We start from the raw sequence: 603 nt of genomic DNA, 5'->3' as shown, positions 1-603 counted from the left end.
TATATCAAATGCAGTAGTTAGAATAAATCCACCAAATCTATGAATAAGAAGTTAATTAAAGTGATCAACATTCAGCAGACCTGTACCTGCAGGATCCCTAATTAAGGTAACCATGAATCAAAACAGTTTTTACTGGAACCCTCAATATTACAAATATCACTTCATGCTACAAGAGTTAAACCAGGGTCATTTGTAAAACTGTTCGGCCAAGGGTGGGCACATGCACCAGGCTGGTGAATTAAGCAAAAGGAGAAGTGATTGTTTTCCTTTTACTACCTTTTTCTGCATGAAAACCACAGATAATTTTTGCATCCTCCCATTGCTAGCTTATCCAGCCCACTCTGCAGGACTTGCTTGACAGGAGGAAAAGAGTGCTAAATTCATTTGGCCACTGTCTTTTTTTTTTTTTTTTTTTTGTTTCCCCCTGTTTTCTATTCTTGCTGATTTGCAAAGTCTCAGGTGACTGAGTTATGAGTTGTTTGTTCAACAGCTCCTTTGTTCTGATCTGTGCTTCAGCAAAAACTGGAAAAACCTGTTCACTTGCTCTTTTTATTTTTTTTAATCTTCCTCTCTCCAATTGGTAGCTGCAGATTGTACTCATGC

The sequence above is a fragment of the Corvus moneduloides genome, chromosome 3 (assembly GCF_009650955.1).
Source record: "Corvus moneduloides isolate bCorMon1 chromosome 3, bCorMon1.pri, whole genome shotgun sequence".
Lineage (NCBI taxonomy): Eukaryota > Metazoa > Chordata > Aves > Passeriformes > Corvidae > Corvus > Corvus moneduloides.
The sequence above is the reverse complement of the archived record's forward strand: the minus strand, read 5'-3'. Positions refer to the sequence as shown.